This window comes from Pygoscelis adeliae, unplaced genomic scaffold (genome assembly GCF_000699105.1).
Source record: "Pygoscelis adeliae isolate BGI_AS28 unplaced genomic scaffold, ASM69910v1 Scaffold353, whole genome shotgun sequence".
In the NCBI taxonomy this organism is placed as follows: domain Eukaryota; kingdom Metazoa; phylum Chordata; class Aves; order Sphenisciformes; family Spheniscidae; genus Pygoscelis; species Pygoscelis adeliae.
In genome coordinates this window covers 693,755-711,549 of record NW_008824445.1, presented here as the reverse complement: position 1 = coordinate 711,549, position 17,795 = coordinate 693,755, and the positions used below count along the sequence as shown (strand labels likewise).

The 17,795-nt window shown below is 40.8% G+C and overlaps 1 protein-coding gene across 1 annotated transcript in view; it reads right to left on the bottom strand.

The window, feature by feature from the left end:
- The window catches only part of TMEM132B (transmembrane protein 132B), a 192,097-nt gene that overhangs the window by 85,266 nt on the left and 89,036 nt on the right, over positions 1–17,795 (bottom strand). The gene's annotated exons all lie outside the window — the stretch shown is intronic.

Genomic DNA, 17,795 nt, shown 5'->3' with positions numbered 1-17,795 from the left:
TACTGTGAAGGTCCACCATAGCTCTAATGTTAGAGGTTTTAGTAAGTACTACAAAATCACCTGGCATTGAAATATCACAGAATTTAATTTATTCCTAATTTTTGTCTAAGCAAAACATGGAATTACTGAATTAAGTACTGGAATGATACACAGTGATTGATGTTATGGCAGTGACAGTCTAAATAGTTAGTAGTTACCTTAAATAAACAAATGCCTATTATTAGCTATTAAGAAAGATTTACATTGCTAACCAAATTGAAGAGCCTGCTCTATGTATTTTTAGAGAGAATGAAATGTGCCACGGTGAAGGATGACAGTGCAGGACACTTTGCAGTGCATTCAGCTGGGTGTGCCACTGGCATACGGAGGGTTTGCTAGCTCCCACTGCCGGTTCATCAACAATTTAATTGATAAAAGTCAGACCCTTCTATTAATGCAGTTGGCTATAACAGGAAATCATGAGTTTCATTCATTCATAAAATAATGTTTTCAGTAAATGGTAATCTGTTTATGAGGCCCACAGCAGGGTAAACAAAACTCTAAAAATATGGAGCAGACACTAGGTAATTGAGAATAATAAAATGTCTGGTATCATGTTGCTTGAGAATCTTTTCAAGGTTAATAATGGTCAATTCTTACTCCCTCTGACAAATTGTCACCAAATTCAATGAGAAAAGGATTATATAAGCAAGGTACATTAGTTTATAAAATATTTCAGTAATACAGGTCTCACGCCTTTGATCTCAAGAGGATTAATTTCGTAAGTACCGTTTACTGAAGAGCAAACACTTACAAAAGGAGGCTTTTCAATGACTGATTGGAAATGCTCAAGACCCTAATTTGCCGCTGAAGGCAAATGAAGCAGCAGACGGCCAGGACCTCTTGGGGAAAAGATCCAGACTAAAGGTCCTGACCTTCTCCCCCTAGGGAAATTAAGATCCCAGCAGCCCAAGATGAAGGAAATGAGAGAAAATACCTACTAACAGAGCAGCATCTAGTTTCTGAATTACGAAGACCTGCATACTGTCAGCCCTTATACTTTGCTGAGTGCCGCTTTCCTGAATGCAGGCAACTGGGTAACAGGAACGAGCAGCAGCTAACGCCTTTGAAGCCAGGATATCTTCTAGCAGCTACAACATCCTTAAGCACAGATCCTACTAGAGAACAACTTACTGGGGTGAAACGGCTACACCTTGTGTTACATACGAAGTTTGACTTGATGATAATGGATGTTAAAACCTGCTAGCCTAACGCCTTTTCTCCCAGCAGATATCATTTCCATTAGGCTGTAAGGACACAAAGCTGTATACAAACTTGGAAGCAGCCTACTCCCACTGTTCTCCCAGGGTAGTTTGCTGAGAAAGGGCCTCATCCTGAGGAGCACTGGAGATGGGCCTGGCTGGAGCCCTGCATAAATAAGTGCAGGTATCCCTGTCGAGTGTTGCAGCGTGGATGAATGTCCCTAGAAGCCAGGGCAAACTACCTGCGTGTCCTGAGTATTTCTGCAAGCTTTTGCATCAACGTGAAAATGTTCAGATGACACAGTGCCACTGCCCCTTACTGCGTAGCCCCCAGAGGTTTTTGTTTTGCTGAGGGAAACTGGACAGTTGGGGGTGCAAGGCAGGCACAAACACTCGAAAAAAGCCCTGCTCGCTCTTCTTCCATGCCACAGCACAGAAGTGCAAGGCAGAAGTCCCAAACATTGAACAAAGACAGGCTGGATGGCAGATCGCAAGTAAATCTGCAGGGATGGAAAAAGTTTGCTTGGTTTCCTCTCACGATGCATTTCAAAATCACGATTTACAATTTCCTCTGTTGTCTAACAGAGTACTTGCTCTGTTGTCCAGTTTACTTTATACTGACTGCAGGCTTTTTCAAAACATTTCTTGGTGCCTGCTCTTCTTTTTCTTTCACTGCCGTAAAAATTCATGCTCCTCACAGATGCACGGGCAATGTAAATGGCTACAGAGGATAAAACCAAGCTGCTAAATCTCTTAATAATGTATGTATTGACACAGCACTTTTTAATAATCCAGTAAAAGCCATAAAAACAAGAAGAAAATATTTTTCTTTAAAACACACCACCAAGACCAGATATTAGTCATGTTATTTTGCTTAGCCAACGTTTTCCCACAACTGAAAACAATAAATCTAGATAATGAGCAAACCTTTTAAGCTTTTCAGCTTCTTCCACTGCCAATTCACAACTGTGCTGCTCACTAACAACTTGCAATAACTTCCACTTTATTTGATTTTACCAACATCATCATGACAACCCTGGAGACAACTGAGACAATTGCTTCAATTATTTTTATTTGCTTCCACCCTTGTGACAGTGTACAGAAATTCTCTGGTAAAAGAGTCCTTAGATACTATTTTAGATAGCCTTTAACAAAACAGGACTTTTAGGACCAAATTCAGTATGGGTGTAATTGGTGCACTCCACTGGTAACATGTATCACTGGGCACTGGGACTCCCATTTATTCCTTTGTTGTGACTCTCCCCTTTTGAAACAGCATGTAATATTTTGGGGTTTAAAAACGCATTTTGATTGCACTGGAATATTTTTCTGACTACTATTTAGAACCTCGTTATTGCTGTGCTGTGTATTTCTTAAAATAAAGCTTCTCTGCCAGGAGAAAGCATCTTGCTGGGGAATATAACAAAGCCATCCAGTAAGAAATTGGGGCCAGGGTTTAGCTGATGTTGGATGCAAATATAGAGGAAGCTATTGTTGTTTGAAAATAAGACATCATTTTATGATGAAAGATTTATGCTGAATCCTTAGTTAATAAATAACAGCCCAAATGGTGCTTATAATTTTTCTTTAACTATTCAGAAATTCTTACGTATTTACATACTATAATCACACGATGTATTTTCAACATTGCTGTGCAAGCAGCTGAAATATATTATGAAGCAGAGACGGATTTTTAAAGAACCAATGACTGAAAATTCAAGATAATAAATTCAGTGACATAAGAACTTCTTTGCAATGCAGGAACTCACATACAAAGACCCTCACTCCACAGACTCTCAAAAGACCTTTAAAAGAACAAGAACACAACTCTGGGAGGCACTTTTTTACCACGGCCTGTGCTGCAGCTGAATAACCCAAGGCATGGGTACCTTCAGCCAAGCTGCATGTAAAGTCAATGCAGCAAACATTTCGCTTGACCTCCAATAAAACACAGTGGATGGTCAGGGGCATCCAGAGACTCAATGGTGGAGACAGGGAATATACCTTAAAAGTTACCTGCTGGAAATCCTTGGTGACACACTGCAATGCAATGGGACAGACTCTGGGTCTGTCTATAATTCCACCATATAATAGCCAAAGAAATTAGTTTCCTGCAGGTAATTAAGCAGAAGGAAAAGGCCACTCTTCAATCCAGCTCCTCCACTATCCCTACACTCGGTTATTGGCTACCAGCTCAGCGTAGCTGAAGATGCTTCATTCAGAGTCTTGCTCCTCCCCAGCTAACAATGAAATGGAAGACACGCAACAGTTTAATTTACCTGCATACTCTTCCAAATTTATTGTGAGTCTCAGGAAGAGTGACTCTACGTGCCAGCTCCTGAACTCATACAATTATGTAAGGCTCTTGAATTTTATATTTACAAATACGTACGCAGCTTCCTCATCTTCCTAGATAGAGACAAGAGCTTGGGTAAGTAACCTGGATGTACCCTAACGGCTCAAACCACATTTCCAACAATATGTTTCCTTGGCATTTTAAACACCTTATGATTTTTATATGCCGGACATTAGCATTAAGTGATCAGTCTCCTTTGTATACACCAAGTGCATCAGAAAAGAAAACCACGACTAGACCTAGGAGAAAGTTACTAGCAATCCAGTTGCTGTTTTGATTTCAGAAGTACAACTGAGGCTGACAGCTGGATCTCCTTGGGGAGAAAAGTCAACCAGAGGGGATCTAAAGATGCAAACTCCCCACGCACAGAATTTATGAATTAAAGGAAAGGGGAGACAAGCTGCAGACTGTGACATGAATATAACTGATGTGCTGGAGGATACATGAAAACAGTGACAAACGGTGCTCTCCTCTTGAGGATTTAAAAAGCCTAATTCAACACCTTTTGAACTTAATCCTTTGCTTAATGGGCAGACAGTATAAAGGAGTAAATAACAGAATGCCAAGCAGCTAGCAAGGACAAGGAGAAATTTAAAAAGTCAGGTTTTTTTTCTTTTAAAGCTTGCTAAGAGTGCACAAAACTCATGAGTCTGCTGTAGAAGCTACTGTAATACCACCTGCATGAAATAATTAAAGAGCAAATCAAAATAGGAACATGGGCAAGAATTATTTTATTCCTCCTACATTCTCTTCAGATTTAAACAAGGTTAAGCATCTAATGAATTAGACCTAGCTTTCTTTGAATCTAATATACTCTTAGATGGAGAGATAACGTGCAGGGTGTCCTGTGGCTAATTCACACTTCTGCTAAGAAATAAATGGCCATGACAACATCCTCAAAGAAGTTAAGGCAGGGATCAGTGTAGCCCATTAACATTAACACAAACGGGACTTCCTCTCTCCCCACTACCCCGAGAGTCACAAGGTGTACATAGAATTGTTTTCTTTTATAGGCTGATAATTATGTTTTTAAAAAGAGCTAAGCTTTTCCTCTCACTGTTGATACCCACTGAACAGACAGCAAAAACATGAAAGTGAAACTGGCATAAAAACATCAGTTTCCCATGTTTTAATTAATAAACAAGATTAACGCATCCAGCTGAGCAAACACAGGGTGGATCAGGCTCTGCATTCAGTGTATGAACAGAAAGAGCCATCTGCAGTAATTCTATGTACCTCCACCCTTTGCTAGTTGGGATCAGCTTAAAGTCCTCATCTTCACAACAAAACTAAAAGCAAGAGAGAAACAGGCAGTTATAATGTAAGTCACATCATTAAAAGCCTATTTTCGTCCTAAAAATGAATCCAAATTCCCCTAGAAGTGCAAAGATAATTCCAAATAACAAAAAGCGGAGGCGTGGATTTAATATTTCTCTTTTTTAAAATCATTCCACAATTACTTTCTAATGGCATGAAAGTAAGGTCAACACAACTGTCACCACATAATGTCTCTAGGTCACCTTTTCAAAGGGTAATCACTACTTTGTCACACTTGCAAGACGACGATTTCCCAACACGTGATGAATTCAAATGTAGTGACAGCTAATGGGATGCACTGGGGGGCTGCTGAGATATTGCTCAGAGCTAAGGTCATACCATGAATAAATGAGTTCAGGCACAAGTGAGTAATAAGTGAGGTTAATTCATTTAGGCTCTGAAAAGGAATAATTAGAAATGGAAAGGGGAGAAGAGGTGTTCCATCCCGCCTTCCCCACTCCCCTCTTTGTATGATAAAACGTCGTGTCCCCCCAGACTTCATTTCAATGAATTTCCTTAGCAATGAAGGCTTTAACAACCTGCGGATGGAGTGGATGGAGTGGGGCTGAGTGAGTTGAGCTGCTCGCCAGCGTGAGGCAGACCAGACGCCTGCACCGTTGGGAAGAATCACTGCTAAGGACATTGCACTGAGGACCTCCCACATTTTCTCAGGGAGTCTGAGCAGCACATGACCTGAAACAAAAATACTGGTGGGTTTGATACGATGTTATGTTGACTCCCTGATTACCCACTATAATAGTCACACAATTTGGGGACTGTTTTGCTTTTTCATTTTCCTTGCTACAATTAAAAATGTTACCTAAGCAAAAAATACCAGCTGTCATGAAGAACAAAGAGTCAGATAAAAGGATTTCTAGAAAAAGAGGGCAGGTTCCTGCAAGTGCTGCAAATCACGCTAAGCTACATAAAATATCCCTAATGTTAAGGGTTAATGTAAAGCAGAATTTACAAAATCATCCTCCTTCTATTCCTCTCTTTTCTGAGTCTTTTCAGGATTTCATAATCCCTTCCCTCCTCCTGCCCCCCTCCCAATTCCCTTCCTCCCCGTACAAGAATATGCTCAGCCCTGGAAAATTGTTTAGCTGAAATCCTTAGATTTTGTCGAGTCCTGGCATTCTTTGAGACAGCTGTATTTACACCCATTGCTGGTGGGTAGTCATGCTGGAAGCAATTAGCTTTCGTGCTTTTTCAATATCCCCTTTCAAAAACTTTGAGATCCCTCATTGCTATTGATTTAGATGTAGAGAAGCATAGCAAAAAAAAAAAAAAAAAAAAAAGAGTTTATCCATATGCTGAGCTCCTTTAGTCTAATTCAAATGCAGCAACTTCAGCTCCCCACCACCTAACGCATGCCTCCACAGACACGTTCCCAGCCCATCAGTGAAAATGCTCAAAGGCCCTGAAGACCATCACCACACACTCAAAGACAGCAGCTTCCAAAACTGCTGGGTCCAGGAAGGGTTCAGCCAGCCAGCAGCTATCTCTCACTTAGATCGACAGGTTGCATTTGAGCATCTCTGTTGAGTTTAACAACACTTTCAAGTGTGTCCTTTATATTTTTATAAGAGAAAATCTGTCACTGCTGGACTACTTAAAAGAAAAAAAAAAAGAAATGGAAAGAAAAATATGGTACGATAAGACAGTAGCTAAATGTATACTGATTGCAGTAATTGCATCCATTCCTCTGTCGGAAAGTCTTGTATTGTATTTCTAATATGCGCTGATAAGTGCATTCACAACATGATTAACTGCCTCCAGACAAGAATGGCTATTATGTTTAACAGACTGATTAGCAAGTGACAGAGCTGCAAACTGTACTCCTAGTAAATTGGCTGCTTTTAAATTACAGCAGCTTTTTTATGGCTCCATTTTTAAAACGCAATGATTTGTTACACATATGCAACGTAATTCCTATCTGACAATAATAGAGGATACTGAGCTTTTAACTTTTAATCTTCAGATCTCAATTAAAGCATTGCTCATTTTCTTTTTAATTACAGTGAAATCTGCACCATACATGGTACTCATTAGGCAACATCCTGTCTTCAATGTCTCTGAAAAACTATCCTTAAACACACGGACAGTGATTCTAGTCCACCTTATTTAAGCCATCACTTTTGCTGGTTCTGTAAGCAGTCAACTAATACACGATTTATTGTATTCTTCCCAGCATTTGATGAATTCTCTCTTCTTACTGCTACGGGCACCTTTCCCATGGACTTTCACAGAAGCCCCAGTGACCTCAGAGCAAGGCAAAGGCAAGAAGTGCCGGGTCTGTGCCGTCAACAGCCCCGCTCACCTCCTGGAAGATAAATCAAAGCAGAGATCTCAAATCTGACCTCAGTTCAGACTTGTCATGGCATAAGGCTCGCCCCTGCTATAGCCAGGACTGTTTATACCTCAAGTGAAATGAGTTCCTCATTAATTCCCTGTATTTCATAACAACAAATGGTAGGATTTAGGCACACAGATCCTTGCAGTGCTTCTTAAAATCCTGTCAACAAATGCGTGGTTCTGTTTTTGTTGATTGCTCTTATTTTTAACATATGAAAGCACCGGTCTTGGATTTGGGCCCTCTGTGTATTTCATACAAACACAACTATAAAGACAGTCCTGACCCCAGAGGGCTTACAGTCCACAAGACAGAGACAGAAAAGAGATATAACAATCTGCACCAATTTAAATTCATACAGAAAGCACAAACCCTTTAAGCACAAATTTATCTAGAGACTTTCAAGCTCAATGACATCATGTACTTCAAACCAGCTTATTTATAACATAAAGCTTAGTATAACTTGTAAGGAGATAGAATAAATCAATTTGCTCTATCACAGAACTTCATCAGATACAATACAGATGGCTCTGCTACCATGGTTAAAAATAACCTACACATTTTTAAATCAGTTCAAGGCATTTATCAAATTAGGAAACTGGTGGAGGAGGATGTTGTCTAGCTTGTATACAGTAATGGGAATATCCACCCAGCAGTTCGGTGTTTTTATTAATCTTATCTCACGTATTTATGATTTTATTCTGGACAGTCAGAAGAACTGGTAGAATTCCATTTCCCAAATCATTTATCTTTGCTATATAGCAGGGCAGAACAACTTGAAGTTGTTTATTGAATGTAGATAAGAGGGGGGGCGGGAATCATCCAAAGGGCAACCTGATTGCAGAACAGAACATAAAACACTTAGTAACAAAACCACTGTAAAGCAAACCTGGCGTCCTGGCTGAGCAGTCCAACACTTCGTGCTGGATAAAAAAGGATGATGGGAAGTAACAGACTCCAAGAGGTAAGCCCTACAGTAAATTAATTGTCGGGGAGATTGGACCATAGAAGTGGCCCTGTAGATCCTGGCATCCTCGTGCATGGTCCTCAACCAGTCGGCTTGTGTTTCCCAGCTACTCTGAACCAGGCAGGGAGACAGAGTGCAGAACACCCAACAGCCCTGCAAATAATACTGTTTGAAGAATGAAATTCATTTGTTTCTCAGCTTTCATTGCTTTTGTTCTCACATTCCACCCACAGAGGGAAAATTAGGTGTTGATGTTTGCTCAGGATTTATTTACTAAAGGATTTACTGCAAGATTCTTGAAGGAGCTCCGTCCAGCTCTTCCCACTGGAAGGAAAACCACGATGCCCCAGCGTCTCTGGAGAGAAGGGACATAAAGCCAGCATGAACAGCTCAGAATGTGTGTGCTCAAAGAGGCAGGATCACTCTCTATGCTGGAAGGAAATTCCAGTTCCTGTGTAACCCCTGCAAAATGAGGAGGGAGAGCTCATGCTGTGACCACATTTTTATTTTTTTTTAAAACCAGGTTTAATAAGCTCCTGGGTCAGCCAGAGCTTTGACATCCACTGCCTACTATTTTTCTTCATAATGAGCTCCCTAAAGAAGACCAAAAGCCTTTGTAACTCAAATAAAGCCAGATTTCATCACAATAAACCTCGAATATGTAACTTATTAAACAGGGAAAACTCAAAGCAACTAGATCAAACAGAAGAGAAATAAAAAGGCTTATACCCAGCTCTCCCCCTAGATCATGGTGTCACTGCAGGCAGGTCCTCCACACTTGGTCCCAGCTAACCTAGGGACTTCCTGAGCTGCAGCAAACCCTGCCCCACACCTGGCAGTCCCCAGGCAGATCCTTCCATGCCCTCCCATAGCTGGCTGCCTGCTCCTGCTCCCCTGTGCCTCTCTGCACCAGCCACCGGTGACCAGCTCCATGCCGTGGCCCCTCTACGCTGCCACATGCTCTCTTCCCTGGGAGGTTTTTTGCAGGGCATGCTCAAGTCTCATTGCCAGCTCACTGTCTTGAGCTCCCTTCATTGGATTATAATGATGGCTTCCCAGTTCAGCGTCCAGGTCCTTGTACAATCTCTTGGGGTCAGAACACTGACCAAAGTAAGATCTACTAGTTATTTGACCAAGAAGTATCTAGGAGATTACTCCCTGGAGTAGATGCTCAATGTACAGGGCAGAGCCACACAGGAAGTTTAACTCTCTGAAGTCCATGTGAGCTTTACAGCTGCTTTCAGTGGGCAGAAGACGAAGATCTATTTGCATCTAAATCTAATCTTTTTTCCTGAGGAGGACCATAAATTAAAAAAAGGAATAATCAAAAAATAATAAATTCTGCCTAGAACATCAAGTTCAAAGTTTACTTCTACCTTTACAAGATCAATTTAAGAAAAACAAGATACCATTAGAATCCATTAGATACACACTTTAGACTTATTGCTTATGAAAATACATATTAACTGTTCCCTACTACTTCAATTTATCAGCTGCACCATGCCCATATTTTTTTTTCAAGAGGATTACAACAGCACAACTAATTATATGAATGCTTCTGCAGGTTATAACTGAAAATGAGATCAGTTGATAAACTGCTTTGATAAGGATTCAAACACGTACTAGGAGAAGGAGACATCTATCCGTTCTGGTTTTGCTCCTTTGCAATGGCCTTAGAAACACACAGAAACTGCTTCTCTTCTGCTCTTGCTCATTTAAAGTCCACCTCTGTCCACCCACTATTCCTTGCAGCACCCCTCTCCATGCCGCTTCCGTGGCCTCTCACCTCCATTTCCCTTTTTGTTGCCATTTGGCAGCCCTCTGATGCCAACCCCGTCTTGTTGTCCCCACTCTGCCACCTCTTTGCCGCTCCAGCAGCACCACCAGGTCCCCTTGGCTTGGCCCCCTTCATCACCCCCTACAATCTCATTTATAATCACCATTGCCAAATTGCAGCTTTCTGAAACACTTAGTGACCATCACCCAGAATACAGAGGATCCTAACCACAGAGGCAAACACCACCAAGAAGCACAAGAAATCGCATAAGCTAAACAGGGTGAAGGATCAACAGTAATCCTCAATATTGTATCAGAATTTAGGGTAATCTTTACCAGCTCACTTTCTAATGATGATTTCAGAGACAGCAGCAAACGCAAGTGCTGCGCTGGCTGCCGTATCTTGACCACAAATATGAAGTGAATTATTATTAGTGCCATTAACACGGACAATAAAACATATAAAAAATTATAGGTTTTTTACCTACTTTGTGAAGCTGCTTACAGCACCTAAAATCTTCTACCATGGGTCAAATTTAGCTTTCGGCATAGATTTGGTCTGAAAAGCAGCAGGGGTGTTTATTTTAAAAATAAGTCCATTTTCAAAAATTACTTCTGAAAGATAAAAAAACCTTGAGGGTATTTTCCTCTGTTCATAAGTTGAATATTGAAACTGGGTTACAAGAGAAAAGTAACCTCTACCGTGTTTCTCACAATGTGGTATTAAACAGCATTCTTAGGTTTCCAAATTATATTTGTTTTTAAATTGCTTTTAACATAGGAACATCAGGTTAATGAGTTTTATCCAGTTTGACTGGAGGCACTGAAGGCTTCTTTTAAAGAATAAAGTAATTCCATATTATTTTTGGGGGGTGAAACAATGACATCTTCAGCATAGGACCGTGGAACAACCAAGAAAGTCTGGCAATTCTGATATACTGAAACATCAGAGGAGAGGGGGAAGAATTTATGAAAAGAATGACAGATTTCAGAAATCAAGCAAAATTTTTTTCAAGTGAAGAATCAGAGGGGAAGAGAGACTGGGAATTTATTTATTTAAAAAAACCCAACAGTACTTTCCAGCACCCCTTTTTAGTCAAACCCCAACCCTTCAAAATACTTCTCACCAGGGCACCATATAAACAAAGCAGACCATGGGAGGTAGGTGTAGATTATCAGCTTTAGCTGCAAGACTTGTACTTCTGCATCTTATTTTCAGCAGAAGCAATGCAAAAAAGCAGAAAAACCTTTAAAATCAGGAAGCACATTTGACAGCAGTCTATAGAGCGTTTTACTAACACCTGTTTTCATCAAACTGTCTTGATACTAGGGTTTTTTACCATTTGTGAGTGAATGCAGGAGCTTTTACTTTAAATTAATTTAAAATGAAACAATTTTCAATTTGAAAGTTAAAATGCGAGTGCTCCAAGGAGACCTACAAAGCCGAAGAAACAAGATAAAGGCTCCTTTCCCCTTACACAGTACTTGAAGTCACACTGGTTTTAAACTACCTTTAATACTGGCCTGTACGAACTGTTTGCATTTGGCTTGTGGGACTGAGAACACAAAGGGCTTTGTGGAACCAGCCTAAGGTTGAAGCTTCATTTTCTTGGAGACCCCTCTCCTCATTTTTTTACTTTGTCTCCTAGACTTTGCTTCTCTATCACCATCCCCTAAACAAAGTATTTCCTATGAGTGAAAAGCAGCATATTGTGAGCTGCAATGCTGGATTTGGTGGCATCTCTCCAAAGGGCCCTTTTAATTCACTGAGAACAAGCCCCCTCCATCCTCTCCTTTCAGAGGAAAACAGGGGCCCATGTCCCATACAAGTGACACAATCTGTGTGGGGCACAAGAGCTTCATCTCCAGGTCAGCCCCCAGGAGCACCAGACCAAGCTCCCCGGCATGAAGCAGGGACGCAGAGCCCACATCCCTGGCTGCAGCCCTGCTCAGGTCCTGCCGTGGAACAGGGGTGGCACAGAAGAGACAAATAATCCACTTGGGCAAGGACCATGTCTTCCCCCCCCCCTCCAATTCAAGTCTTATTTACCAAGCATCCAAAGCCTGACTGGAAACCCGCTTCCAGAAAGGAAAGAACCATGACAGGAAAAAACTGCAAGAAGATCGTTATTCTAGACACAAATGTCTAGCGAATAACCCAACAGGCCACAATGTTTCTTTGGAGATCTGCAAGCAGCCAAGAGATGACAATACTCTAATTAAAACAGCAAGTTGCAAAATGTATCCAAAAGGCTTTCCTTCCCATCCCGCCCCTACTCAGATACTAGGCAATGAAGTAAACAGCAAGTTGCACTGGGAGTTGTTTCCATAAAGAAAATACAGATAATGAGGCATCCCTAAAAACTCTTATCTTTTTTTTCTTTTAATTTAAAATTGAGAGGACCATGTGAATAAAAGGGATGGTGTCTGAGGCAAAAGGACAGATGGTTCTGCTCCCGGAGCAGTGCACAAAAACGAGGCTTATTGCAAGGCTTTTCTTTTACTTAGGGTTTTTTAATTTACTCTTCTTTCTCTCTTCACTCATCTATTCATCTACCCATTGGAGTACTGAAAATTCAAGTTCTTGTTCTTCCAATTCATATTCAAATCGAAACACATACAAGCACACAGCACAGCTTTCAGCGTAAAAGTTTGAAGAGTTTTGTTGTGGATTTTGGGGGCTTTTTTTTTTTTTTTTAAAGTGTATAACAAGCCAGTTACAGAGGCTGAATCAATACCTTTTAGATGAATACAGAGGAAATGAGAGGAACATGGCAATGGTGACACATCTTCCAGCCTGAACTCCCTGGAACATGTGGTATATGCTATTATTTTATGTATACTGAGTAACTTGTAATGTGTTTATCTCATCAAGAAAACCACTGTTCCCTCACTCTTGCATTCCCTGGGTGCTTAATGAAGTGGTTTTGCTTTTGATGAAGGTGAATGCATAAATAACCTCTTCAGAACGATGGTCACAGTCTCTATAGATGCACTCATGTCCTTAGCTGCCAGGAAAAAACAGCTGAGGCCACCTGCTTCAAAGGCCGGCGGGTACAGGATATCTTCCATAAAGCAGAGTAATCGGATAAGGCCCGATGCTATTCTCATTCTTGAAGACAGGCACAACATTATTTCCTTTACACTGAGTCCCCATTCAGTTCTATCCCGAGACCCCACTCGTACAACAAAGCAGGTCTGATCCTGCTCATGCTGGGCGGCAGCTGCACACACTCGCAGCGGCCCTCGTGCTACACGAACACAAGCTGCGCCCTGCAGCACCCTTCAGTGCCAAGGTGTCAGACCACGGAGGAAAGAGACGGTTCTGCCGTACAGAGCACAACATCGGCTTCTCTGCAGCGACTCCTGGCCAGATACCTGAACACCACATCTCTCTGGCCCTCCAGCTGATGTACTAGGTACAACTAAAAGACTCTTTCAGACTCTAAGGTGACCCAGAGGGTCAACGGGAAACGTTTTTCCATCTAGAATTATTGAACCAGAAGAGAAAACAGGAACCAAGTACAGCAATGGCCTGCTGGGTTCAAGATTTTTAATGGTTTTGTTGAATGGATTTCACTGAAACATTTCAGAGCAGTCCAATAAAATGAAATACTCCAATTCAGAGCAAATTTACCTGAAATAAGGCACTACATTAATCGTTTCCTGGCTGAACACTAAACACTTGCATAAAAGCTAGGAAATCCTGGATTTCCTGTTAGGAAACCATTCTAAAAACAAATAGCTGAGCAGTTCTAGTTATCACAGGGGTTACAGAGGTGGCTCCTTCCGTAGGGCTTGGCTATTTACTTTAAGGTACATGGGCTCTGATCTCCCGTCTTGATGGCCACTGTTACCTTGATTCTCTGCTTGCCATGGAAACGTCTGAGGACTCGCTACCATGGAAGGCAGCAGCCCCCTAACAGCCACACTACGATACTCCACAGAAATTTAGAATGGAAGTGAATCATACCCCACAGAGCATACAAAAAAGTTTAGGGAGACAGAGTGTACTCAGTCGAATCGGACATGGGAACTAATAGCAATGTTTCTGCAAAGAATACTAGATAGAGTATTGAGATAGATTTGAGACCCAGTCAGGAAGGCCATCATTTTCTGATTTATAAGGAAGTTGTCCTTGATCCACCTGGATCATTGTTCCAGTTCTGGAACAGTTGAGCAATTGCTACCAACTGAACCATCAGTACTACAATCAGTAGCATAACAATACTTTTTCTCTCACATATAAGACATTTCCTTCCTGCACCTTTACTTCTGGTCTTTAACCTTGGGGAAAAAATCATATGCTCTGTAATTAAAAAGAAAAGAAAAAGAAAAAAGGGATTTAAAGGTAATAGTCATTACAATCACCATAATAAATTTATGGGAAATACATTTAACTATTACCATGGCAATCTGGAAACTGTTTTGTTATAATTAAAAGAATAATTACCTTTCACTATTTTAACAAACTCATGAATTAAAAATTTAGAACAGCTTTGCCAGGTAAATTTATTTGCATACATTGCAAATAACACGCTCTCATGGTATTTTCTCTTTAACTCATCATGTCTTCTATATGTATCTTTATACCATGTTGTAGTAATTTTCATTTAGGGCACAATAGTGCATATATGCTTTCATTTTGCTCAGCTTGATGCATGCAAATTAGTTCAAAGCTAGAAAAATGCATGTAGAGCAAATAATTCTTTGGGCTAAAAAGTACAGTTGCAGCAGCACACTTTGCAAGTGCCTGCACCTCAGTTGTTACAGTGAAGAAAACCAAAATCAATTAAAAAGTCCTTTTTTTTTTTTTGTTCTAAAACTGCCTACACTTTAAAAATCAAACATTTTTATCTTTTAATTTGAATTGAGTATGTTTCAATTTAATTTCAACTTAACTGGAAGTTAAAAAAATTGAAACTTTGGCCTATTTGGGCCTCGACTCCTTCAAAATCGATTTATCGTCACTTCATACCCACTTATCGCCATTTTTAATAAAGGCTTTGGAGTTGTCACCGGCAAACCAAAAAAGCAGTTATCACACAGTGCCAGGAGGAAATATGCCTGCCATTCAGCCACAAGCAGATCGGACACGGATGCGGAAGACGGAAGAGCCTGTGCGCACCACGTAAGACCCTGTGTCACATTTGCAGGAGCCCTCCTACCCCCAGGAGAGCTTCTTGCCATACTTACTGCCTGTGCAATACGTTCACAAGAATTTCACATATTCTGGGTGTGAAAAGCTTTTCAAGAAGGGTTTTATTCAGAGCTACAATAAGCAACAGCACTGGCCATGAACTTACCTACTTCAAGATGACTACCGCATGCAGTAAGAAAACTCACAGTATCTCACTTGCACACAAATCTACAGAATAATTTGTGAAAGTTACTTGGCAAATCATTTCAAATGTTAAATAATGTGGTCAAATGACAAACAGCCTGTGAACAATTCAAAACAAGCAGAAGCAAAACAAAGCTTTTGCTACAAATTGTACATCCAGCTCAAGAAATTAGGTTGAATAACTCACTGTTATGTTTTCGTTTGTCACCTGTTATGATACAGCACAGAGCAAGAATCTTTGCTGAAGAATGAATGTACCCTATTTAGAGTTCCATTCAGCAATGATTTTATATGGTTTGCAGGTGTAGGTCACGGGTTGCTTGAAATATAGATCTCTATAAACAGTCTTATAAAACAGGTACCGTCTGGAAAACTGCCACGTTTTTTTAAATAGAAAAAGTAGACACACGCTTGTTACTCAGTTGAAATAAAGATGCTTCTGAAGACTGTAAAGGGACACAAATTGAAATTATAAGAAAATATGAACTGTAAGGACACTTAGTATGTAATTATTTAAGCAGAAGACCCTTAATAAGTCGCATAAACAAGCTCAGTTTATAAACTCAGTTTTAAAAAACTAGTTCAGTTTCTGGAAAAAACCAGAACTGGTGTTAGATCAGTAATATATTTTAGCATGCCTCTTTCTTTTTATCTATAAAAATGTACAATATTAAATTGGAAAGAAATGCAAACATTAGCCAGGGCAAAGAATCAGAAAAAAGCACCTAAAGAGATGATATACATAGGCACTAAATAACCACCTACATGGAAAAATAAAAATAAAGTGGTACATCTCAGGAAGATCTGTGTAAAATATGCTACAATAATGCCAAGAGGTTCGGGGAGCAGCAGAACTAATGAAACTGAGCTTCAGGCTTGGATCTAACAAGGTCTAAGATCTACGTGAGACATTTCCTGACATTGGCTTTTCGTAACAGTGCTCTCCTTGGTGGGTTCTCCGGTGTCCAACAGGTGCGGAGGTGATGCTGTGGCTTTTCTGTCAGAAGGAGCCCTAATACAGACTCTCTTCTCTATCTAGCATTTTTATTTCATGAAACTTACAGGAATTCAGTATCTTTGAAAACTTTACCTTCGTCACATTTGGTTCAAAACAGGACACACACCTCTCCACCTCATCTCTTTAGGAAAGCAGGCCAAAACCAAACCAACAGATTTAGATGACACCAAGGATGAAACGTGATTTTCCAGTACATTATGTCTGCAAAAAAAGCTGGTGCAAAGGTTGCACCACAAATGGGAAATGTTTGACAGCGTAGGACTGTAACAATCCATCTCCTGACAGGACTAAAGCAGGACCACAAGGAGAAGGTGGCATGTTTTACTGGGGGTATCAGTGATAAAAGCCAGAAAATCTAGAAAAAGAAGTTGACTGGAGGGACTTACATGGGAACAGAATTAAAGAATGAAGTACTGGTAGACAAAGAGGCAGGAATTTATCAGTACTTGACATGTATTGTCAAAAAGAGAAATGACCTGCTACTACTAGACTGCACAATTTGCACACAAATGCAAAAGGAACTGCATCACTCCAGAGAGTTGAGGGAAAAGGCCATAGTATTGCCATCGTTACCTGATGTTCACATGGATGGCCAACTAACCAAAGCCAACACAGTTTCCAGGAGGTGTAAGGGCTGCAGAATCGGGCCTCTCGTGACTTACCCAAAATCACACAGGAACTGTAGCAGGGCAAAAGCAGGAACTACATCTACCTTTGATTTGTTTTAACCTTTCTTCAACAGGACCATAAAAACTTCAGAATGTCATCTCCTGAAGCACACACACAATGCCATGCAGATAAAGGCCCGCTCTGGCCTACTCTCTCACTACTGAGGATGATGCACACAGTCTCTGTGGGTTAGCATTAAGCCTTTACTGTTGCAGGTGCAGCTTCACAGTAAATGGAAAGCCTGAAGCCCGTGTCAGTACATCTGCAGTCTGGCACCATCACGCTTTGTGGCTGCCAATTTGAGATTTTCATGGATGACAGTGTTCAGCAACACCAGTGACCATCTGTTTCTTCCTCCTCCTCTTCCTCCTCCTTCTCGTCTTCCTTCTCCTTTGCTTCTACTTAACTCAGTCTTAAGTGACCAAGGTACCCTGGAAGCAAAGGCAGATTAAAATTTGCAGTGGATGATACAACATCTGCTGATTTAACTCCCAGGGAAAAGAAGAGAAGAAAATTGCAGTGAGGCTTTGAAAGAGGGTGTAATGTAGAGGGTTAATGGGGAAAACGGAGCAGCTTGAAGTTAAAAGTCATGGCAGTCATGTGATTTGACAGACTGTTTCCCTGGGTGGTAGGTGGAAGAGCAAGGCCCCATAGAGGGTGTGTCGGAAACAGGAATGATGCGATTGCAGTGTGCTGTAACCAAAAATAAAGGCAAGCCGACCCCTGCTCATCTCCACAGTAGCCTGCTATGCAG